General features: G+C 39.2%; 1 protein-coding gene and 2 pseudogenes across 17 annotated transcripts in view; all 3 read right to left on the bottom strand.

The window, feature by feature from the left end:
- The window catches only part of ABI2 (abl interactor 2), a 122,549-nt gene that overhangs the window by 47,603 nt on the left and 49,122 nt on the right, over positions 1-25,824 (bottom strand). The gene's annotated exons all lie outside the window — the stretch shown is intronic.
- Positions 2,550-3,965, bottom strand: LOC128590412 (S-adenosylmethionine decarboxylase proenzyme-like; annotated as a pseudogene).
- LOC128589634 (centromere protein Q-like) lies at positions 11,640-12,429 on the bottom strand (annotated as a pseudogene).

The following is a 25,824-nucleotide window of genomic DNA, read 5'->3' as shown; positions in this document are numbered from 1 at the left end:
TCAAGCAGCAATTTACACACAAGACTTTTTTTTTTTTTACAGTTTTTGCCGGGGCTGGGTTGGAACCCGCCACCTCTGGCATATGGGGCTGGTGCCCTACTCAGTTGAGCCACAGGTGCTGCCCACACAAGACATTTTTAACTTCCCCCATCCTACTTCAAATTCTCCTTTGTAAAAGAACCACCTGGTAGTAACAATGAAAAGGAAAGATGATAACCAGCGATGGTGACATTATTAAATAGCACTATAAGAAATTTAAAGGCTAATCATTTATCTTTCTAAATTGGGTAAAGTATGAAGTAAACTTGAACCAAATTCCAAGCACCTTATTTCTCTACAACAACGTGATCTTTTTTGAGTCAGAGTCTTACTTTGTCGCCCTCAGTAGAGTGTCGGGGTGTCATAGCTCATAGCAACCTCAAACTTTTGGGCTCAAGCAATTCTCTTGCCTTAGCGTCCCAAGTACCAGGGACTACAGGTGCCTGCCACAACACCCAACTTTTTTTTTGTTTGTTTTGTTTTTAAAGAGATGAGGTCTTGCTCTGGTTCAGGCTGGTCTTGAACCTATGGGCTCAGGCAATCCACCCACCTCAGCCTCTTAGAGTGCTAGGATTACAGGCGTGAGCCACCTCGCCCAGCCCCAACAATGAGATCCTAAAACCAACAGAATATGCATGTTTCAGAGCTAGTTAAGTGTCTAAATGAAGTCAAATTAAAGCTAACCATGGCAGCAAAATTATCATTTTAAGTATTTCAAGAAAAACTTGTCTCTGAACTTTTTCTGTACAGTTTAGATAAATCATGAGAACTTCTTTCCTTTTCAACTGCTTTGGGGGAGCTATAACAGAAAAGAGAAGTTTTCATGTTAGTAATGATACTGTGATTTGCTTAATTTTTAACTCTAGAGAAATGGAAATTAATCACATTTTACATACAGTTTAATGAGTCATACTGAATCATTAAAAACAGGATAGGAAAATTTTTCAGGCTTTTCAAATATGTTACAATTTTTTTTTTTTTTGAGACAGAGTCTCACTTTGTCATCCTTGGCAGATAGAGTGCTGTGGCATCATAGCTCACAGCAACCTCAAACTCCTAGGCTTAAGTGATTCTCTTGCCTCAGCCTCCCACAGCTATCCACCACAATGCCTAGCCATTTTAGAGACAAGGTCTTGCTCTGGCTCAGGCTGGTCTCGAACCTGTGAGCTCAGGCAATCCACCAGCCTTGGCCTCCCAAATGCTGGGATTACAGGCATGAGCCACTGTGCTCGGCCTACAAATTTAAAAAAAAAACAAAATATGGCACTTACATTTTATGCGATTGATTTTTGTCAGATCAATAAAAGGTTTACAAGAGAATGTAATCCTCTTACAACACTGTTTTATTCTCCTTGGTTTTTTTTTTTTTTTTTTCTTTATTGTTGGGGATTCATTGAGGGTACAATAAGCTAGTTACACTGATTGCAATTGTTAGGTAAAGTCCCTCTTGCAATCATGTCTTGCCCCCATAAAGTGTGACACACACTAAGGCCCCACCCTCCTCCCTCCATCCCTCTTTCTGCTTCCCCCCCCCATAAACTTAATTGTCATTAATTGTCCTCATATCAAGATTGAGTACATAGGATTCATACCATGGAATACTATTCAGCTATTAAAAAAAATGGAGACTTTACATCCTTCGTATTAACCTGGATGGAAGTGGAAGACATTATTCTTAGTAAAGCATCACAAGAATGGAGAAGCATGAATTCTCCTTGGTTTTTAGAAATGTACTTAACTTATTCAGAAATGAAACAGAAGAATGAATGTAAACCTGACCAACCACAACAGAATTCCAACTTTATTAACAAACTGGAATTTCAATTTCAAATGTTCATGGCAAAAAAATTAATAAATTCCTGGAGGATGAAAAGCAGGAAGCACTGATATAATAAAGTATACAATTCAAAATGATTACACTAAGCTGAGCATGGTTGCTCATGCCTGGGAGGCTGAGGCGGGTGGATTGCTTGAGCTCAGGAGTTCGAGACTAGCCTAACCAAGAGTGAGACCCCCGTCTCTTTAAAAAAAAAAAAAAAAAAAAACAATAGCCAAGCATGTGGCAGGAGCCTGTAGTCTCAGCTACTTGGGAGCCTGAGGCAAGAGAATCACTTAAGCCCAAGAGTTTGAGGTTGCTGTGAGGTATGACACTATGGCTCTCTACCGAGGGTGACAGAGTGAGACTCTGTCTCAAAAAAAAAAATCCCAGGGGAGCTTGTTTGCCTCCTCTGCCAAGTGAGGACACAGTGAGAAGTTGCCATCTGTGAACCAGGAAGTGGGCCTTCACCAGGCACTGAATATGCCAGTGACTTGGTCTTGGACTTCCCAGTCCCCAAAACTGTGAGAAATAAATTTCTGTTGTTTATAGGCCAAAAAAAAAAAAAACAACAAGAAAAATTATTACACTATCATTACATCTAGGGCTTTCTGCAACTACAAGGTGGTGGTTTTGGAAAGCATGACCCCCAGAATTAACATTTAGAGAACAGCTACCACCTTCTACATTTTTCTTAATTCTGCTGTTGTTACTTCATAGAAAAACTGGTAAAAACAAAATTGTAATCATTGAACAAAGCACTCTGAGAATTAAAACGTTTAAAGCCTTCAAACTTATGGAGCAAAGAAATCACTGTGGGACATTTAGAACTCTGATTAACAAAGAAGGTGGTCACAAATTTTTCTGGCTTGAAAACTCCTACAACTTTCCTGATCAGGTCATCAAAAGAGGTCTGATTTAAGTTTGTTTCAAATCTAACATAAGAAAATTCTGGTTCTGGAGTCATGTGAATAGTCCAGTATGTTCCATCTGATTTCATTCCATTCATCAAACCCACAAGGATTAAATAATGTGGCATCAATGACAGAACCTGGTATCAGGCCACGAATTCCACTCTGACGAGTGACATCCTTTGCAGGAACACGATCTTTCATGTGGAAATGGTCCATAACTGCTGAGTCAAGCTCACTCATCAGAATTTCCAGGGTTTCATCTGGCTGATTACTTGACTCTATGGGAAATCTAGACTACCTAAGAACTAGTAGTCAGAATTCATACCTCCTATACAATGTGCTGCTCCAGTTGGGAAAACTGCATTTAAAAATTCTATTTCTTTCTGGAAATTACAGTGGGGGTACCCTTGGTGAGAAGGCTTCATGAAATTCTTATGAGAATAAAAGAAGCTTTGAAGTGAGTGAAACCCACTATAATCCCTAGCAAGCTTCAGCAGGAGAACCAGTGCTTTCAGCAAAAGGGTGATAACATGTCTTCAAAATGAAATGTCTCTTGGAGACAAACATGCTGCTCTCACTGAGCACATAAGCTTTCTGTTTGTCAGTTTTTGTCACACTTAAGATTGAACATGGGGGGGGGGGCGCGGCACCTGTGGCTTAAAGGAGTAGGGAGCCGGCCCCATATGCCGGAGGTGGCGGGTTCAAACCCAGCCCCAGCCAAAAAAAACTGCAAAAAATAAATAAACCAAAAGGATGAATACAATTGAAAAAAAAAAGAATGTGCCTGTAGCTCAGTCGGTAAGGCGCCGGCCCCATATACTGAGGGTGGCAGGTTCAAACCCGGCCCCGGCCAAACTGCAACCAAAAAATAGCCGGGCGTTGTGGCAGGCGCCTGTAGTCCCAGCTACTTGGGAACCTGAGGCAAGAGAATTGCTTAAGCCCAGGAGTTGGAGGTTGCTGTGAGCTGTGTGAGGCCACAGCACTCTACGGAGGGCCATAAAGTGAGACTCTGTCTCTACAAAAAAAAAAAAAAAAAAAAAAAAGAATGAACATTGGACATCCTCCAAAAATATGCCCTACTCAGATCTGAGAAGAGTGCAAAGATCCCCAGATCCTTGATTTGCATCAGGTTGCTGCCAGGAGAACTAAACCTCTAGCAGCTTCTCCATCCCTTTAAAAATATGGGCAGGTTCCATCAGATGAGACTAGAGAACCACCAGCTACAGAAAATCAATTAAATTAAACTACTTCTCCCGCTGCTGCCATCACCACTGCAGATTATTCCAACTGTGTTACTAATGGTCAGGTTCCGTTTTTTACCATAATTTTATATTAACTTTTTTTTAAAAAAGGAATAATAAAATTTTCCCAGCTTCTTTTTGTTAGCACAAGTTGGATGTGAGTCTGTTGGAAACAGAGGAAAACACAGTTCAGTCTCTGGTAGTATACTACTTCCCCATTAGAGAGTAGAGCAATTGCTAGTTAATGTTGCTGGCCATACAGTGTAAGCCAGATTTTTTTTATTATTATTAAATCATAGCTGTGTACATTAATGCAATCATGGGGTGTAAAGTGCTGGTTTTATATACCATTTGAAATATTCTCATCAAACAAGTTAATATAGCCTTCACCACTTTTTCTTAGTTACTGTGTTAAGACATTTATATTCTACACTTAGTAAGTTTAAAATGTACCCTTGTAAAAACGCACCGTAGGTGTGGTCCCACCAATTGCCCTCCCTCCACCGCTCCCCCCTCTCCCTCTCTTTCTCCTCCTTCTTGGGCTATAGTTGGGTTATAGCTTTCATATGAAAGCTATAAATTGATTTCATAGTAGGGCTGAGTACATTGGATACTTTTTCTTCCATTCTTGAGATACTTTACTAAGAAGAATATGTTCCAGCTCTATCCATGTAAACATGAAAGAGGTAAAGTCTCCATTTTCTTAAGGCTGAATAATATTCCATGGTGTGCACACACCACAATTTATTAATCCATTCATGGGTTGATGGGCACTTGGTGTGAAGAAAAGGGAACACTTTTGCACTGCTGGTGGGAATGCAAACTAATACATTCCTTTTGGAAAGATGTTTGGAGATCACTTAGGGATCTAAAAATACACCTACCATTCAATCCTGCAATTCTTCTACTAGGTATATATCCAGATTTTGTTTTAAAAACAGAATTCTTAAGAGTGGGCTCGGTGCTCATAGCTCAGTGAGTAGGTCACCAGCCACATACACCGAGGGTGGCAGGTTCAAGCCTGGCCCAGGCCAGCTAAACAATGACAACTGCAACCAAAAAATAGCCAGGTGTTGTACTGGGCACCTATAGTCCCAGCTACTTAGGAGGCTGAGGCAAGAGAATCGCTTAAGCCCAAGAGTTTGAGGTTGGTGTGAGCTGTGACACCATGCCACTCTCCCGAGGGCGCACAGTGAGACTCTGTCTCAAAAAAAAAAAAAAAAAAAATACTTTAGAGTGTACATCTATGGAAAGTCAAAAAAATTTAGTTTCACTATATGATGTTTCTAGTGGTGTACTCTAAAAGAATGTTAAGAAAAATTAGAGCAGGGTTACTCAACAATAGTGCTATTGACATTTTGAGCCCAATGTAATTCTTTGTTGTGGGGTGCTGTCCTGAGCATTATAGGATAGAGAAGCATCCAGGTAGAAAACTGTAGCACTCCCCACCCCAGGCTTTTACAACCAAAAATGTCTGACATTGCCAACTGTCCCTCTGGGAACATTGGGAACATTTCCCCTTTAGGGAAAAACTGCCCTGGTTGACTATCAACAATAGCCAGAGGATAGGACTAATTAGCTGGTCTATTAATATTATTCACTCTCAAACAGCGATTGTTTCCAAACTTTTCACAAGAGCTAATTCAAGATTAATGCTTTTCCTGATTCCCTAAGTATAGATATTAGGAGTCAAACTTTTTAAAAATGTCTACAGTAATAAAGGTTAAGAAAACCAAAGAGTACTTGCATTCTTGCCATCCAACTTACCACACTGGGTTGAACTGTAAGAATTCCTAAGGACAGGGCAGTGCCTGTGGCTCAAGGAGTAGGGCGCCGGTCCCATATGCCGGAGGTGGCGGGTTCAAACCCAGCCCCGGCCAAAAACCACAAAAAAAAAAAAAAAAGAATTCCTAAGGACAGTATCTAATATACCTTTAGAAAATGGCTACCATTTTATGTGGAGTTTGAATAATAACTTGATGGCAAACACTAAATCTATTCCATAAAGAGAAGAATATTTAGTCTTTGGACCAAATCTCTCCTGAAATTCTGAGGTTTACTTTTTTTTCTTTTTGCAGCTTTTGGCCAGAGCCAGGTTTGAACCCACCACCTTCAATATATGGGGCTGGCACACTACTCCTTTGAGCCATAGGCACTGCCCAGATTCTGAGATTTTCATCAAATACCTACTTCAATTTTTTAAATAGCTTCATCTTGTAGAAAACATAAGTACATTCGTATTAGAAAGAATGATATAATAAAGCCACCCATACCTATCACCCAGCTTCAACATACATTAGCTTACAGCCAATCATCAATTTTAAGAGAAACTTCGATGGGACACAGCGGCTCACATCGGTAATCGTAATACCCTGGGAGGCCAAGGCAAGTGAATCCCTTGAGCTCAGGAGCTCAACCAGCCTCAGCAAAAGCAAGACCCCATCTCTACTAAAAATAGAAAAATTAGCTAGATATTGTGGCAGGTGCCTGGAGTCCCAGCTACTCAGGAGGCTGAGGCAGGAGAATCACTTGAACCCAGGAGTTTAAGGTTGCTATGAGCTAGACTGATGCCATGGTACTCTAACCTGGGCAATACAGTAAGACTGTCTCAAAAAAAAAAAAAAAAAAAGTGAGAGAAGAGAAGAGAGAGAAATTTAAGCTCTTTAATGTAATGTATTTTTCAATAAAAATATAAATATTATGGTTTTCTTATATCAAATTCACAACTTTCAATAATCATTACCTTTGCCTTCATAATATACTTTCATATTATAATACTGGAATTCATTAAGTCGAATGAACTTGTAAGAACAAGTTCAACACTCGTACTTAGGAAGAATTTTAATAGTAAGAAAGTATTTCAAATTTATCCTAGTTTATAAAGATACTAGTTTTATAACAATAACCTTACTAAGAAGTCTGAATAACTGTACTCACCTATGGCAAGTAAAAAATGTTCGCTTAGTAAAGTGGACTAAAACTAATCCAAGCACACTGCTATCAATGGTATTACTGTTTGCTACAGATCCAGTTAACCAAAAAAAAAAAAATCAACTGCAATTGTGTAGGACTTATTCATCTCTTCTCCCGTGGTTCCTTATCAATTAATTTCCCCATCCTTCTCAATGATTTTGCCAAGCTGGTCTTGCATGCTGCAGGCTTCCCTCATGACACTCAAGCCAAACAGTGCCAAACCCAGGTTCTTACACGATACCCTGTATTACCTTGAGATAATCATACTGATGCCAAGCCCCTTTGCAAGCCTGAACCCCCACTCCCACATCACCCTCATGAGCCCAAGCACATGCTCAGGCCATAGCAGATGACAGGAATGTACTATATAAAATATTCTGTTTTAGAATTATCCATGCATTGTTGTTTCCCATTACCACAGACAATTGAGAGCTGATTGCGCTGGATAGCACTACCTCTAATAGTTGCCCATCAGAGTGGGAGAACATCTGCAATCATATAATTATAGTGGATTAACTCAATTGGGTGTTTCTCAATATGTCTCAATTTTTTATTAGTAAACTGTTTCAAATAACCACTTAATTATTTAAATTATAAATACACTTCAAATTATTCATTATTCATAAAGCAAATTAGTCCCTAACAAACTGGGTAATTTTAAGTTATTCAATGTTCTATAAAGTAACAAAAACTATACATAGGAAATTGATTGGATAGTATATAAATTCTACTTTCTATGCATAATTATTTATAGAATAACCTTCAGTAAGTATTTCTTTAATTTAAAATTGGGGATTTTAAAGCAAGGCTATATATATACATAAAGTTTTTACACAAAAATTACCCCACATGTTGAATTCTTCAGGTTGCACACCCACCACTGCCTTTCAGTATCTAACTCTTGAGAATTACTTCCAATCCTTCATGGTTTTACAATCATACTTTTCAATCTCCTTTACTTGCCACCTGCTAAACTAATTCAGGGCTTGACCCAGTAAGTCCTAATCAGCTCTTGAGAAAGTGAGATGAATACAACCTCTTAAAGTTTTTTATATTGCCTTTTGGTCTCTCAATCTTTTATTCTAACCCACAATACACTCGAATTCAGACAGTATTGACTGGTCTTTCTATCCAAAAGAAAAGTTGGGTCTGGCTCAAAAGAATTTTAGTTTACAAGGCCAGGCATGGCAGCTCACGCCTGTAATCTTAGCACTCTGGAGGCTAAAGTGGAAGGATCACCTGAGCTCAGGAGTTTGAGACTAGCATGAGCAAAAGCGAGATCTACCTCTACTAAAAGAAAAATCAGCTGGGCATTGTGGTGGGTGCCTGTAGTCCCAGCTACTCAAGAGGCTAAGGGAAGAGTATCACTTGAATCCACGAGTTTGAGGTTGCTGTGAGCTAGGCTGATGCCAGAACACCCTCACCTGGACAACAGAGTGAGCCTCAAATAAATTAATAAATTAATTAGTTAATTAATTCATCAATTTTAATTCATGGATTTATAAGAATTTTAGTTTAAATAACGTTCTGTAAACTTTTTTTTTAAATCTGCCAGAAATAGATACAAAGTAAGAGACACAGTAAACTGCATTAATCTTTATACTATGCTGACTTAGTGTGTGTGCCTAGTATTGAGCAAAATTAAATGTTTGCTCTGATAGCTATCTTGAAAAATATTTAACGTTAATTTCATTCCTGTGATCAATTGAAAGATCAAACTTTTCGGTTACAAAAGTTGATAGAATTTAACAGCAACAAAGTTAGACAAAATGTCCTTATAACCATCCCTAAAACACATACAGTAATCCATGTTACAAATCTATTCTAATACTGCTTTAAACATATGAGTACGATTGGAATCAGCAAACTTATTATAGTGTCCTTTTAGTACAAAAAAAGTGTCTAATAACTATACATTCCTAATCAATTCTGTCTTGTTTTTCAAACATATGACATGTAGAAAAAAATGGGTTTTTACTTTGTTTTGTTGAAGCATTTCTTCCTGATACATAAGTGGCAGAGTCAAAGGAATTCCCATCCTTAGATTTCAATTCAGAGTCATTTGGGAAAGAGTTCAGTTATACCAGAGTAACAGAGGGTTAAAATATCATGAGCACAGGGTGGAGCCTGTAGCTCAAGGAGTAGGGCATAAGCCCCATACACTGGGGGAGGGGAGGTGGGTTCAAGCCTGGCTCTGGCCAAAACAGAAAAAAATCAATGAGCACAGACTGAGGTGGATAGCAAAGCCAATAGTACAAAAAGAGAAGCAAATACAAATCAAGCTTATGTGTGAGAGTCCCAAAATAAAAAAATTCAAGATGGAAGACAACTCAGAAATCATCTAGTCAGTCCCATAAACCTTACAGATAAGAAAGTAAAGTTCAAAGGAGTCAAATGTCACACAAGTCAGTACAAAAGCCAGAATAAAACATGGATGTTTTGATTCTTCCCTATCCAATCCTGCTCAGTGTTAGTTTCCACTAAAAAGGAGTAATGGCTTAGAACACTAGGGGGCTAAAAGTAACAAGGTTCTTACCTGGGAAATACAAAAAAAAAAAAAAAAGATGGGAAAAGAACTTGAATACTGCAGATAACTATTACCTTCTACCAGACAGTCCTCACAACTCTTGAAAATGTGCTGCTGCTCCAATAAACATGTGATCTTGGCTTTGACCTGACTGAACCTTGATTTCTTTGCTGCTTCAACTCGATCTCCTCTACAAACTCTCACAATCTAGTATTTTTGAACAAGCTGCACAAAAATCTCAACTCAAGATAAGATCCACCTGGCTACCTCTAGCAACCTCTAACATTTTTAATAATAATCTAAAACATAATACAAATTTAGAATCCAACATTTGAGAAAAAATATTTTAGAGAAGACAAACTATGACTACATGCCAAACGTAGCCCACAATCTGTTTTTATATCACCCATAAGCTAAGAGTGGTTTGAACATTTTTATTTATTTATTTGAGACACAGTCTCACTTTGTCACCCCGGCAGAGGGCAGTGGTCTCATAGCTCATAGAAACCTCAAACTCCTGGGCTCAAACAATCCTCTTGCTTCAGCCTCCCATGTAGCTGTGACTACAGGTGCCCACCACAATTCATGGGTATTTTTAGGGACAATGTCTTGCTCTTGCTCAGGCTGTCTAGAACTCCTGAGTTTAGCAATACACCCACCTAGGCTTCCCAAAGTGCTGGGATTACAGGCACAAGTAACCACACCATACCGCCACACCACACAAAGAATAATGAGACCATACAAGGCCCACAAAATTTAAATTATTTGCTCTCTGGTCCTTTATAGAAAAAGTTTGCCAACCCTTGCTTTAGTAGTATTCACTGAGTATTCACTTTGTAAACCGAAAACATTTTCTTTTATACTACAGAATAATCTTCCAGTGTAAAGAGCAAATGGTTTACATATTCAAATGACTTTTTAAATAAAAAATTCTGTCTGTACATTAAACATAATTGAAAATTTTTTCAATCCTTGAGGAAAATGCTTGGAAATATATATAAATCTTTAAAAATTTCCTAGACACAGTCTGTATCAATCCATTTCTCCTACTCAACTCCTCATCCAACATACTAACATATGTTTTATATAAAGTTAACAGTCATTGTTGAATTGTAGACCCCCTCACCTCTCCAAGTATTACCCTCTAGACACCTAACTCCAAATAAAAATGGTCCAAAGCATTCTTTTTTTTATACATTTAAGTGACACTTTATTCACACATATATAGAAAAGCTATTTATACATTTAGAAAGGTTTATAAGAAAGGGTTTTTTTTGGGGGGGTGTTTTTCAATGTAGGGAAATAAATGTGCTACAGTTCCTTTTAAAATAATTTTCTTAAGTAAAGATATGCTTTCATGACAGTAGAAAATAAATCTATTCATTTACCTACCAAAGAAATAAAATGTTGGTGCTACCTCCTAAGTTAAACATAATCTGGCAATTCTTAACTACTTCACAAAAAACTAAGGAGCTAGGTAAAAAGTGAGGATTTTCCAACTTCCAAATGATTAGGCAGAAAATGCAACCCATCAGCTACAGAGTTAGTAATAGCAAACTATGCTTTTCCGTACTAGGTACTATGCATAATTTATACACCACAATTCCACATTTAACCAATAAATGAGTTCCATTTAACCATTATAAACTATTAGGTCATGCCTACCATTCTTTTAATGGTTTTAGGCAAGTAATTGCAGATACAACAATATAAATGTTGATTTCCTAGATTTGACAACTGCTAAAAAGAGTTTTCAGAACTACACTAGATACTAATGATAGACCTACAGAGGCTAATTTTAAAGTGAGTATCACGGCATAATAAATCCTGCAGAAGTCTCACCCTCTAACAGGGGTCCTCTAACTATGGCCCATGGGCATCATGTGGCGGTGATTGTATTTGTTCCCATTTTGTTTTTTTACTTCAAAAAAGATATGTGCAGTGTGCATAGGAATATGTTCATAGTTTTTGTTTTTTTTTTTTAAACTATAGCCCAGCCCTCCAACGGTCTGAGGGACAGTAAACTGGCCCCCTGTTTAAAAAGTTTGAGGACCCCTGCAATATCATCATAGGTTAATAGCTTTATAAATCATAAACATTAATATAGGACAATCTAAGGAAAAAACTCTTCAGGTGGCATCCAGGTTCTTATAGGCTTCTTCAATGAATGCTAACATGTTCTTAATCTGGGAAGAATTATGAAGAACATCCAAGTCCTTTAGAAGAGCATTCTGGTTTGGAATTAGTGTCAAAATTGCTTTCTGAAGTGTGGGTGCTTTGAGACTTTTCTGAGAAAGTTCTAGAAGAGAGAGTACACTACTACTATCCATTTGAAGCACTTGTTTTAGTATCTTCTCTTCGTCTTCTACCTCACTTTCCAGAATTTCAATTTTGTTCTTTACGCTCTGAATATTCTCAGTCATCAATTCTGCAGTCTCTACCATTTTTTCTACTTCTTCCTGCAATAATGCCAGACCTTCTTTATTAGCTTGCTCCCCTGCCCGTTCCAAATCCAGTAGACTTGACACATGAGTTAAATCGTTCAGCTTTTCAGGAGGGACATTCAGGGTTTCACAAAGTTGTAGCAATCATTTTTTCAGTAAGTTGAGATGATACTGTATTTCTTCTTTTTCTCTACTATTACTCAAAATTGTTATTATGACCAATTCCATTATTGTTTGCAAATGCTCTCTGCTACTCTTTGAAAGTGGTTGCCAGGTTTTTCTTTAGTTGGGTGCTACCTGTTTTATATTAGTATGCTTTGTCCTTCAGAAGACAGATGCTTTGGGTGACTTTTATTTTTTTCCCGTGTTTCTGACCTTTTTTTCTGACAATTCTTCATCATCATCAGTTTTTCTTTTTGAATTTCTTTTTAACAAGCTGAGCCTTTTTCTTGGAAACATGTAATTTACCAGGCATCTTGATCACTGATTTCTCAGGAACCCTTCTGGGAGCCATGCTCAGGATAATTTGCACCCAAACAATCGAAAGCCGGTTCAATGTATTCTTGACAGCTCTTAGGCCTCTGTTATTTCTAACCTATCTACCCACCTCTCTTATTTTTTACTTATTCTCTAAGAATAACTTTTTTTTTTTTTTTTTGGAGTCTCAAGTTGTCCCCCTGGGTAGAGTGCTGTGGCGTCAAAGCTCATAGCAACCTCTAACTCGGGCTCAATTGATCCTCTTGCCTCAAGTGTTTTTTTTCTATTTTTAGTAGAGATGGGGGTCTCGCTTTTTTCTCAGGCTGGTCTCAAACTCATGAGCTCAAGCAATCCACCTGCCTTGGCCTCCCAGTGTGCTAGGAATACAGGTGTGAGCCACCGCACCCAGCCCAAGAATAACTTTAAAAGATGACATTAATTAGACCATATTAAATGCCAATTCATATGATAAAAAGAAAATGTTCTCATTAACTGAATTAACACTTGTAATCTAGAGTATTCCCCTTGCTCCTTCAGCTTTCTACCTTTTTCTACCAAAGAACTACAGAATTCTAATAAGAAAATACATGATCATCTTTCGTTGCCATTTGCTTGTTATCATTAACCCATATAATCTCTCCTACGTACTCCTAATAAATAAAAAGTTGTCCCTTCTTTTTAGGAACTCTAATATATTAATTTCTCCTCTATATCTGCAAATTTCTTTTCACTTTCTTTTTCAGGTCCTTTCCCAATACTTCAAATGTGAAAATGTTAAGAACTTCAAGTATAAACCCTGAAATTCTCTATCAGATTACCAACTTGTTAAACTCTCTCCCAAAGAAAACCAAGTTCATCTATTTCAAAATTTAACATGTCACTAATTATTTCCTTCACGAGACCATTCCAAAATAAAATTTCTCTCACTGACTGAAACTTACCAATTCCTTTTTTATCTTTTTTTATTTTTATTTTATTTTTTTATGTTATTTTATTTTTTTTTGTAGAGACAGAGTCTCACTTTATGGCCCTCGGTAGAGTGCCGTGGCCTCACACAGCTCACAGCAACCTCCAACTCCTGGGCCCAAGCCATTCTCCTGCCTCAGCCTCCCAAGTAGCTGGGACTACAGGCGCCCGCCACAACGCCCGGCTATTTTTTGGTTGCAGTTTGGCCAGGGCCGGGTTTGAACCCGCCACCCTCGGTATATGGGGCCGGCGCCCTACCGACTGAGCCACAGGCGCCGCCCTTTTATTTTTATTTTTTGAGACAGAGTCTCAGTTGTCCTGGGTTTGAGTGCCATGGCATCATAGCTAATTAGCAACCTCAACTCTGGGGCTCAAGCAATCCGCTTTCCCAGCTTCCCAAGTAGCTGGGATTATAGGTGCCCACCATAACACCCAGCTATGCTTTTTCTATTTTTAGTAGGGATTAGCTCTGACTTTGCTCAGACTAGTCTCAAACACCTGAGCTCAGGCAATTGATCCACTCGCCTCAGCCTCCCAGAGTGCTGGGACTATAGGAATGAGCTACTGTCCCTGGCCCTTTTTACAAAATAACTTAAAATTGCTCTAAATTGGTCTTATAAAATTTCAAATAGCAAAACTATGAATAGACCTCGTATATCTAATTTAATTGCCTGGACCATATTTGGTTTAATAACACAAATTTGCTAAATATTACACTCTCAAAAATAGTCAATTTCAAAAGAGCCCTAAACTCCCAAGATTTATCAAAAACTGAGTGAGGTCATTTTGGGACTCTGGGTCTGCTATTACTCCACTGGCTGGAATAAACCCTATCTTCTTTTGAACACAGTGTTTAGGTGTTCATTTTCTCCATTGGGCCTTGTCTTCCTAAAACATTTCTGGTTCCCTGACCAGGAAACAAAACCACCCGAGGAGAGAACAGGCTCAGATGCACCTGGTAGTTCCCACCAACCCTCTGGATACCCATGGGTGATCAATCAGCCTGGGCAACGTGAACCACTGAGTGCTCCAGGGACAGCAGCTTTGCCTCCCTGTGTGGACACCACAACTGAGGGGAGAAAGAGCCTCCTTAGTGGCTCTTCAAGGGGTCAAACACTAGGAGGAATTGGTACACAGGAACTGGCACCTGCACTGGGAGATGTCTGAGGCAAGATAGGACCAGTCAGGGCCCACTGTATTTGAGTGAAAGAGGGGTCTATTCAACTCCTAGGTGTTAGATCACCAGCAGAAAAGAGTGAGAGGAATAAAAGAGTGTACACGTGTGGTGTGACTGAGACAGACACCAAGGGTGGGGTTCCCACTTCCCCTCACGAGGCCGAGGCAAGTGTTGGTTCCAAACCATGGTACCATGTGACACCTCCTATGGCTAAGTGACAGTTTGAGTGGGAAATCAAAGCTACCCGGATTAGGAAATAGGTTGGAATTGTGTTTGTTGAGTGCATCAGCCCCCAGACCTCCTTCACAGGGCAAAACAATTGTGTGACTGGCCCCTGTCCATATCCCCATTTTTACCCTATCTGTGGCCCTGTTTTTACCCCATTTGTGACATGTTTGTGGTTTGTCTGAGGGAATGAAATGGGAAACACACAGGGGAAGCCCACCCCGTTGGGAACTATGTAAAGGGTTTACAGGAGACTATGCATAACTATGTCTCCAGGGAGACTAAGAACTTTGTGCGAAGAAATGACTCAAATGCCTTGTTGTTCAGGTGATTGTGGTATCCTTTGAGATAATACTGGCTTTAAACCTATTATTAAAGTTCAAATGTTGGAAGATTATAAAACTGCTACCTCTGTAATATTTCTAAATCTGCTAAATTCGACTGTGAGCTTATGTTCTTGATTTTGAGCCTCTGAATTCTAGAGAAGTAGCTATTGCGGGGCCTAAGGGACATGTTCCCCATACTTAGGCCAGCATCTACAAGGCACAGTCTAGCCTACATGTCCCCTTTTTCCCTGCTCCAACTTTGCCCCCTGGCTATTCTGAGAGAAACTGTATGTTCTGGTTTCCTGCTTTCTGTCTTGAACTCTGCACCTGGTAAATCAATTAAGGACACAGGTCCTGTCCTTTGCAGCCATCTTTGATGTCACATGGCCATATGAGACTTACAGAGACAATGAAAAGACATCAGAAATAATGTCTATGTTGTGGTTTCTAGAACATGTTTCAGTAACTTAAAACCTTAAACTCATGTTATATTCCATAAAATGTCTCTCATTTGTAAAATGTAATAATTTGGTTGTTTAGATTGTTTGGGAAACTTGAGTCTTTGTCAAAGGATAAAATTCTTGCATTTTAAACCTAATTATCAGTTTAGCCAAGTGAATAATTAACTTCATAATAAACTGTGATCCTATTTTGTGAAAAAGTGGTTTTTTGAGTGTAAGAAAAATTAGACAGAAAGGAAAATGGCATTGTGCAAGAAAGATCGTGTTTGCTAAATTTGTCCTAAAACAGAATGGTTATTTAAGAAAATAAAAGGCAGGGCAAACCAGAAGGTTTAGAATGTTTGTAAATTGTCTGTGCAGGCTGAGTAAAGCTCATAAAAGAAAATTTGTGAAGGGATTTGCATGTGATCCACTTGACTATGTATTGCCTTTAGAATCTTTTGGCTTGTAATCCTGCTTCAATAAATTTCTTAAGCCTTTGATATTTGACAAACCTTCCAAAATCATAACTCTAAATTTGGTCTTTTTGAAATATTAAGACCACTGTAAGTCTGAGAAAGACATATTAGGCTTATTTGATATGTTAAAAATGTATAGAAGTATTGTCAAATACGAAATGGTGGTTAATTTGCTAAGGATTATGTTATATATATGTTCTAACATTATAAAATATTGGTCTGTTTTAGTGTATGTTGTCAGTAATAATTTCAATTTATCTCAGAAATTGCTTTTGTAACTAGCTAAATTCAAAGTTTATCCTTCAAGACAAAGTAGTAGAAAAGGCTGGCAAGTTCTCCCCAATTCAAATTTCTGATGATTTTGGAGATTAAATACCATCAAGCTAAAAGCAAACTTCCAGGACTTTAATTAGAAAGCTAACGTGTCGGGCGGCGCCTGTGGCTCAGCGGGTAGGGCGCCGGCCCCATATGCCGAGGGTGGCGGGTTCAAACCCAGCCCCGGCCAAACTGCAACAAAAAAAAAAAAAAAAGAAAGCTAACGTGTCCATGAGTATTGCTAACCTAACTTCAAACAGAACAGAAATCAGTTACATGGACTCAAGTTCTAGGAAGCAAACATCACCCTGATACCAAAACCAGGAAAAGACTCAACTAAAAAGGAGAATTTCAGACCAATTTCACTAATGAATATAGATGCAAAAATTCTCAACAAAATCTTAGCCAATACATTACAGCTTATCATCAAAAAAGTCATACATCATCATCAAGTAGGTTTCATACCAGGGATGCAAGGCTGGTTTAATATACACAAGTCTATAAACATTATTCACCATATCGACAGAAGCAAAACCAAAGACTATATGATCCTCTCAATAGATACAGAAAAAGTATTCGATAAAATCCAGCATCCTTTTTTAATTAGAACACTGAGGATTATAGGTATAAGTGGCATATTTCTTAAACTGATCAAAGCTATCTACGACAAACCCACAGCTAATATTTTACTGAATGTGGAGTAAAACTGAAAGCTTTTCCTCTTAGAACTGGAACCAGACAAGGTTGTCCTCTGTCACCATTACTATTCAACATAGTCCTGGAAGTTCTAGCCAATACAATTAGACAAGACAAGAAAAGAAAGGGCATCCAAATGGGAGCAGAGGAGGTCAAACTCTCCCTTTTTGCTGATGATACGATCTTATACTTAGAGAACCCTAAAGACTCAACCACAAGACTCTTGGAAGTCATCAAAAAATACAGTAATGTCTCAGGATATAAAATCAATGTCCACAAGTCAGTTGCCTTTGTATACACCAACAACAGCCAAGATGAGAGGTTAATTAAGGACTCAATTCCCTTTACCATAGCCCCAAATAAAATGAAATACTTAGGAATATACCTCACAAAAGAGGTGAAGGAACTCTATAAAGAAAATTATGAAACCCTAAGAAAGGATATAGCAGAGGACATTAACAAATGGAAGAACATACCATGCTCAGGGCTGGGAAGAATCAACGTAATTAAAATGTCTCTACTTCCCAGAGCAATTTACAGATTGAACGCCATCCGATTAAAATACCAACATCCTACTTTCAAGTCTTGGAAAAAATGATTCTGTATTTTGTATGGAACCATAAAAAACCGCGTATAGCATGCCGGAGGTGGCGGGTTCAAACCCAGCCCCGGCCAAAATTAAAAAAAAAAAAAAAAAAAAAACCGCGTATAGCTAAGGCAGTTCTTAGTAATAAAAACAAAGTGGGGGGTATCACCATACCAGATTTTAGGCTGTATTACAAGGCCATAGTGGTCAAGACAGCATGGTACTGGCACAAAAATAGAGACATAGACATTTGGAATCGAATAGAAAACCAGGAAATGAAATCAACAACTTACAGCCACCTAACCTTTGATAAACCAAACAAGGGCATCCACTGGGGGAAAGATTGCCTATTCAATAAATGGTGCTGGGAGAACTGGATATCCACATGTAAAAGACTGAAACTGGACCCATACCTTTCTCCACTCACAAAAATTGATTCAACATGGATAAAGGACTTAAATTTAAGGCATGAAACAATAAAAATCCTCAAAGAAAGCATAGGAAAAACACTGGAATATATCAGCTTGGGGAAAGACTTTATGAGGAAGACTGCCATGGCAATAGCAACAACAGCAATAATAAACAAAAAGGATTTAATTAAACTGAAAAGCTTCCGTACAACCGAGGAGGTAACAACCAAAGGAAATAAACAACCTACCCAATGGGAAAGATATTTGCATATTTTGAATCAGACAAACACTTAACAACCAGGATCTATACAGAACTTCAATTAATCCACAAGAAAAAAAAACAATCCCATACCTCAATGGGGAAGAGAGATAAATAGAATCTTCTCTAAAGACGACAGACAAATGGCCAGCAAACATATGAAAAAATGCTCATCATCCCTAATTATTAGAGAAATGCAAATTAAAACACCTTGAGATATCACCTAACCCCAGCGAGAATGGCCTATATCACAAAATCTCAAAACTGCAGGTGCTGGCGTGGATGTGGAGAGAAAGGAACACTTTTACTGCTGGTGGGACTGCAAACTGATACAACCTTTTTGGAAGGAAGTATGGAGAAACCTCAAAGAACTCAACCTAGACCTCCAGTTTGATCCTGCAATCCCATTACTGGGCATCTATCCAGAAGGAAAAAAAACCTTTTATTATAAAGACACTTGTACTAGGCTGTTTATCGCAGCCCAATTTACAATTGCCAAAATGTGGAAACAACCTAAATGTCCTTCAGCCCAGGAATGGATTGGTAAGCTCTGGTAAATGTATACCATGGAATATTATTCAGCCATAAAAAGAAATGGAGATTTTGCAGCATTTGTACTAACCTGGATGGAAGTGGAACACATTATTTTTAGTGAAGCATCACAGGAATGGAGAAGTATGAATCCTACGTATTCAATTTTGATATGAAGACAATTAATGACACGGTGGGGCTTGGGGGAAGGGGAGATCAGACAGAGAAGGAGGAAAGGGATAAGGGAAAGGAAAAGAAGAAAAAAAAAAAAGAGAAAAGAAAAGAAAATAGTGACTAATTCCCACATAAATTGGATTTTATGTGACCAAAGTACATTACTTGAACATTAATTTTTAATTCAACTTGCTAATATATTGTTTAGGATATTGCATCCTCATTTATAAGTGACATATGTTTATAATTTCCCCTTTATAATATTTTCTACAATTTTTAGATCTATAAAAATCTGGTGTAACCAGATCAAGTAGAACGATTTTGAAGTATTTCTTCTTTTTCTATTGTCTGTAAGACTTGGCATGATCTGTTTTTCAAAATTATCTTTTACTTTTATTTATAAATATTAGTTGTCTATTTTTTTGAGACTTAAAAAAAATAAGAAGTTAACTGATGACTCCATATTGAATCTCAAAGTCAAAGCATTCTATAATAGACATACTCTTATTTGACAATGTGCATGTTACTTTCTTTGCATTATTATTAATGTTTCGATGTAGCAATTGTCTGATTCCTTTTCTGAATGTATTTATGTTCATTTGTTCTTTACAAGGTTTTTGTTTCTAGTCCTTACCTTAAACATTGTTTTTTGTTATTAAATTTTAAGCCTTTTTAATTTTGTGAAGGCAAAAAAATAGAAACCTAATAAACACGTGTATATGTAAAAATAAAAAAATTAAAAAAAATAAATAAATAAAACCAAGCTGATTTGTTATGACTTTTTGTTTAAAATACTGGTGATTCTGTGTTCTGTTTTCCAGAAGTCAAGAAAACCATTTTCTACCTTGTAAGCTATTTGTAACTTTCACCAATGTATGTACTTATAAGCAAAATTTGAACATTATTTTTCTCTCTCCTTGATTTCTCCAGAATTTGGAAACCATTTGTAAGTATTTTTAATTTCTGACAATACAGTTATACGCATTAAGTTCAGTAAGAATCCATTTTGTTCTGTAGGACACAATGAAAGGCACTGATTATTTTACCAAGGCTTTCACTGGAATAGCATCTTCAGAGGTGTTCAGACTGCATTAAGGAATTAAGTTTGACTTTATAAGGCCAATAAAAAAGCCCTTGGAAAGACTGGCCAGATTCCTCATCAGTAACATTTCCTGATCTATGGTGAGTAAAGAATGTCACTTTCTGACAGGTCCAGGAATCACAATTTGCTTTGGGACCTCAAGAGAAGGGGAATTTACCCAATGCATATAGGTATCTAATAGCAAAGATAAAACCTGGGCTCATGAGAGGCTTTCAAGTCTAAACCACGATTCCTTAGGTTCCTGCAAAGCCAATTTTAAAAGGAAGAAAAACCTAGATGGCTAATAATTATTCAGCTGTACTTCATGCAAATAATCAGACCCAATATACTGAAAGTACAGTTTATTTTAGCAATTAAATGAGTTGTGCTATAATTTGTTTTCAGTAAGTGAGAAATTAGAGAGAAAAGTGGTTCAAAAACAAAAAACTATGGCCCACCTGTATTAGATTCCAGCCTTGTCTGCAATGCCAGCTCATAAAATGAGACACAGATGTTTCAATTCATCTTTTAAATGGGACTAAGAGACTGGCCAAAGAATATAGAATTATATCCAATAGTTATATTTGCTCTGAAGCCTTAATGCTCAACAAAGGTCACCTGTTGGCTACACGAAGAAAATTTGTGCAGTACTGAACACTATCTGCTTTGTCTATATAGATACCTCAGGAGAAATTGGAAACTGAATAAAAATTTCCCAGTAAGTGGTGTGGCTGCAACGCAGCCTCCTAAGTGGCTCCACACCCAGCTGATGTTCAGTGATATTCACCTGAATTACCCAAAACTTTGGATCAGTTCTGTAGGGACTCTTTTAAACTAAGTATTATCTTAAGAGCTATGCTATGTCTGCAAATAAGAATACTAACATTCTCATTGTGTGAACCCTAGCCTCAATATCCAGAACTTGTTGATGACTGCTAAATGGTCTCATTCTCTTACCCTGGACACAACCTTGGCTTCATCCCTGTCAGTGTAGGAAAGCCAGAAAGCCACAAATACACAAAGTGGCTGAGGTCATACAGCAGCCAGATGAAAGCCCTGGGGATTTCTATGAAAAGACTCTAAAATATACAGACTGGCCAAACCATTGTATGAAGCTACAAAGGGGGGAGAGAAAGGGCCAATAAAGTAGAAATCCGACCAACCAAAAAGCCTTTGAAGGGCTAAAGGAAAAACTGCAGGCAACCCTGGAACTAGGCCTCCCTCACCTACCCAAGCCTTTTGAACTGTACACATCAGAAAAAAATAAAACAGCTGGGGGAGTGCTCAGCCACAGTGTAGGATCCTGGGCAAAACCAGTTGCTTATCTAAGGAACTTGAGGGGGGTTTCGAAAGGATGGTCCCCCCGCTAAGAACTCTTATAGCCACTGCCACACTGGTACAAGAGGCTGATAAGTTGACTTTGGGACAAAACTTGAGAGCCTACGTATCATACACATAGTCACTCTTATGAATACCAAAGGGCACCTTTGGTTGACCAACTCAGACCTCACCAAATATCAAAGCTTACTGTGTAAAAATCCAAAGTTGGTTATAGATGCAGTATGCACGAGGCCATACACTTAGGACAGAGACAAAAGAAAATGATGAGGCTTCTAGGGAGATACTTCTACATTCCCCTCTTGGTCACCCTTGCCAATGTACTACATGCAACCAACACAATGCTAAACAGGAACAATCCCTGTTGCCTGAAATTCTGTGTGCAAATGGACTATACCAGTTGTCCAGATGTGGAGGAAATCAGTACTATTTTAGTCTACACATACTCAGGATAGATGGAAGCCTTCCCTACCAGGATAAAGTGGGCTCCTGAAGTAGTAAAAGCATTCCCAGAGAAATCATCTCATGGTTAAGGTTGCCACTCTGGATTGGATCTGACAATGGACTGATCTTTGTAACAGAGATAGTGCAAATGATAGCCAAAGCCTTGAATAACATCTGTAAACTACATGTGGCACATAGGCCTCAAAGCCCAGGCAGAGGAGAGCACATGAACAGAGCCATAAAAGCAGGAATTGGTAAACTCTGCCACGAAGCAAAGCTTAAATGTATACAGGCCTTGCCACTGGTCTTGTTCAATATTAAATGTACCCCTTTCTAAGAGGTCAGGGCAATCCCCTTATGAGAAAATAACAGGCCTCCACCAATCCTCCACATTTCCCAGGGGCTCCTAAAAGAACTGGGAGAGACTGAATTAAACAGGCATTTCGAAGTCCTAAGAAGAGCAGCAAAGAAGATCTCCACTTATATAATTAACCAGGTTGTTTAGTCTTTTATGTCTACGCACTTTTTCTCAGGGGACCAAATCTGGTTAAGGGTTGGAACCTGGTCCCCCTCAAACCAATGTGGAAGAGACTCTACACCAGCATTCTGACCACACCCACAGCAGCAAAGGTGGAAGGGATCCTCTCCTGATCCATCACAGCAGGCTGAAGGGAGCTTCACTTCCCCCATGGGAAGCAAAAACAGATCAAGCTAACCTCTACAAGGTAACTCTTGAGGCAATCAACATGCCCCGCACCAACCATATACTAGGAGCTGACTGGTCAACGCATGGCTAAAGCTGGAGGAAATTCCTCGTGGGACTTGTCTTAACTGGACTTTGGGAAAGGGGGAGGAAGAATGTGATCTGTGCACCCACACTACTAAGATAGGATGACAGGTGACTCTTTTATAGCTTTTATGAATGCAAAAGCACCCAGAAGGGAGCCTGCACTCATAATCAGACACAATACTCAATATGTGACACAAGAAAAGGTGAAAAGTCATATGTGTATTACAACCCCAGAGCCCCCCACCATGGTACAATTAAGGCCTGGGTAGAAGAACTGAGAGGAGTCACGGTCCCCAAAATCTGAATATTGGTCCAGACCAGGGAAATAAGAAAGCCCAGACTCAGCACCTATAGCTCAAGCGGCTAAGGCGCCAGCCACATACACCAGAGCTGGCAGGTTCGAATCCAGGCCAGGCCTGCAAAACAACAATGATAACTACAACCAAAAAATAGCCAGGCGTTGTGGTGGGCGCCTGTAGTCCCAGCTACTTGGGAGGCTGAGGTAGGAGAATCGCTTAAGCTCAGGAGTTGGAGGTTGCTGTGAGCTGTGACACCACAGCCCTCTACCCAGGGTGACAGCTTGAGGCTCTTTCTCAAAAAAAAAAAAAAAAAAAGAAAGCCCAACCAGGTGACTCTAAAGTTTAATGCCTGAAGGCAGAAGGAAGGGGGAGAAAAAACTATAGGACAGATCAGAAACGTGGTGAAAGGTGAAAATGTCTGACTGTAGGCATCTGAAACAGTGAGGACTGCAGCAAAAGAAATATCGGGCTCAAAAGAAAGTGGTGGAGACAAATTTCTCTGTGGGTCACTATAAGCCCTGGAGCTAGTATTGCAAATTAATAACCAAGTAAAAGTCATATGACACACAGTAAAGAAAAAACCAGAATTGGCCAACGTTTGGGTGCAAATTTGGAACGCATAAAGCTCTCAAAACCTGTGGGAGAGACTAGTTTTCAACTCTTAGAGAATTTAAAATCTTACTGGGAGTAGTACTAGCCATCACCAGAGTTTGCTTAATTATTTATCCCCTTTCTCCTCCCACTAGTAGTCAGGGCTATACGCTGGATAATGGGAACAGATGTCAATAAAAAATAAAAAACTGGGGCGGCGCCTGTGGCTCAGTGAGTAGGGTGCCGGCCCCATATGCCGAGGGTGGCGGGTTCAAACCCAGCCCCGGTCAAACTGCAACAAATAAATAAATAAATAAATAACTACACTGCATGAATTCTATATGAAGCACTACTGGCTCCTATAGCACTAAACTGATAATGAGACCCCAAATTAAAATATATATGGAGTCTCAAAGGGGGCAATGAGAGAGGATACAGAGAAAAAAGTAAGGTCTAAAAGAACAGAGGTCTTCTCAAGGAAGGCCCAAGGACATAGCTGCGAGGTCCTCCACTATAATGACTCAGCTCTTAGGAATTTGTAGAAACTTAACTTCCTGGGAACTAGAAACTAACCTTGCTTTTGCTTCTGCCCATCCTGCTTCTCCAGCTTGATTCAAACTGACCACTGAGAAATGTACCCAGGGGGCTGGAACTTTTTGACTGGAGATAAAAAGACGACTAAGTAAGTCAGAAAGGCAGCCATTTTGGGACTCGGAGTCTGCCATCACTCCACCAGCTGGAATAAAAAGCCCTTCCTTTTTTTTTGTAACAGAGCCTCAACCTGTCACCCTGGGTAGAGTGCTGTTCCATCACAGCTCACAGCAACCTCCACCTCCTGGGCTTCAACAATTCTCTTGCATCAGCCTCCCAAGTAGCTGGAACTACAGGGAGGTAGTTTCCAAGTTCTGTGAAATCCTATAATTCTATAGGGGCTGGAATAGCATCTCCCACTTGATTCAAACTGGCCAATTAGAAGGGTACCTATGGGAACAGCCATTTGGAATTCTTCTATGCCATAAGCTCCCGGCTAGTGAATAAATCTCTTCCTCTTTAAAGGTGGTGTTTGGGTGCTCTTTCTCTTCCTTGGGCCTCATCTTCCTGCAACAATTGTTTGGCAGGCCCAAGCTGGATGGGAACCCACCAACTCTGGTGTATGTGGGGCTGATGCGTTAGCTGCATACAGCCGCATACATGCCTTAGCCGCTTGAGCTACAGGCGCCAAGCCAGTCCTCCCTTTTTAAAAACAAACAAGGGCCAGGCGCCGCGGCTCACGCCTGTAATCCTAGCACTCTGGAAGGCTGAGAAGTGGACTGCCTGAGCTCACAGGTTTAAGACCAGCCTGAGCCAGATCCAGACCTCGTCTCTAAAAATAGCAGAGCGTTGTGGCAGGCACTTGTAGTCCCAGCTACTTGGAAGGATGAGGCACAAAAATCACTTGACCTCAAGAGTTTGAGGTTGCTGTGAGCTGTGATGCCACAGTACTCTGCCAAGGGCAACAAAGTGAGACTGCGCCAAAAAAAAAAAAAAAAAATTTTTTTTTGTTTTTTTAGCATGAACAATAATATTGGGCGGTGCCTGTGGCTCAAAGGAGTAGGGCGCTGGCCCACATGCTAGAGGTGGTGGGTTCAAACCCGGCCCCAGCCAAAAACTGCTAGAGAAAAAAAAAAAAAAAGAATGATAATATGCATGTTTTATATTTTTTTAATTTTACTTTCAATTTCAATTGGCTTTCACTCATCTTAGTTTGAAGTTTGGTTCTTAATTTTTTTTTTCTTTTCCTCCTTTAGTAATTCTCTTGGCCTCTGCCTCCCAAGTAGCTGGGACTACAGGCACCCGCCACAACATCTCCCTTTTTTTGGTAGAGACAGGGGTCTCACTCTGGCTCACTCCGGCTCAGGATGGTCTCGAACCTCTGAGCTCAAGCAATCCACCGCCTAGGCCTCCCACAGCACTAGGACTACAGGCGAGAGCTACCACACCCAGCCAATACACACATTTTAAAATTATTTTTATTTCCAAAGAGTTCTAATAATTTAAATCTAAAGAGAATGAGGCTGGGCACAGTGGCTCACGCCTATTAATTCCAGCACTTTTAGGGGCCTTTGTTCAAGGATCACTGAAGTACCAGAGTTTGAGATAAGCCTAGGCAATACAGTGAGACTCCATCTCTCAAAAAACTTAAAAAAAAAAATACCAGTAATGTGATGGTGAATACCCGTGGGTCTTAGCTACTGACAATGCTGAGGTTCAAGGATTGCTAAGAATT

This window comes from Nycticebus coucang, chromosome 7 (assembly GCF_027406575.1).
Source record: "Nycticebus coucang isolate mNycCou1 chromosome 7, mNycCou1.pri, whole genome shotgun sequence".
Lineage (NCBI taxonomy): Eukaryota > Metazoa > Chordata > Mammalia > Primates > Lorisidae > Nycticebus > Nycticebus coucang.
Note: the sequence above shows the minus strand (reverse complement) of the source record. Positions and strands in the feature narration are given on the sequence as shown.